Raw genomic sequence first — 406 nt, forward strand, 5'->3', positions numbered from 1 at the left:
TAGTACTGCCTATGGAACCTGTTCACCCTTTCCCCCCGAGTTTCAGAAAAATTTTCCTCCGTCTTATATTGCTAACGGCAGCAATATTGTTTTCAAGTCCCTGCTGGCATGGGGTCACAAGTATATGATGATAGGGTGGGGGGGGGGAGTGCATGGTCACATGGGGAAGAAGAAATAAACAAAATTGTTAAAAGTTATATTGATATCGTGAAAAACTTGAAAATGGACAATTACTAGAAATATGTAGATCAGAATCTTATGCAGATTAGTACAAGTGTTATTTTATATGATTATTCATCATTGATGTTATTAGTTTCTGGTAACTTTACATGCGTGTTGCCAGGTGCAGAAAACACCTGGGAGGGCCTTGTTGAATGGGGTGTTGATCTTGCAATTGTACCCGACT

General features: G+C 39.7%; 1 protein-coding gene across 1 annotated transcript in view; it reads left to right on the forward strand.

Annotated features, from left to right (window-relative positions):
- The window catches only part of LOC119585539 (28 kDa heat- and acid-stable phosphoprotein-like), a gene marked incomplete in the record, with an annotated part of 10,875 nt that overhangs the window by 8,052 nt on the left and 2,417 nt on the right, over positions 1-406 (forward strand).

Source organism: Penaeus monodon, chromosome 20 (genome assembly GCF_015228065.2).
Source record: "Penaeus monodon isolate SGIC_2016 chromosome 20, NSTDA_Pmon_1, whole genome shotgun sequence".
Taxonomy (NCBI): domain Eukaryota; kingdom Metazoa; phylum Arthropoda; class Malacostraca; order Decapoda; family Penaeidae; genus Penaeus; species Penaeus monodon.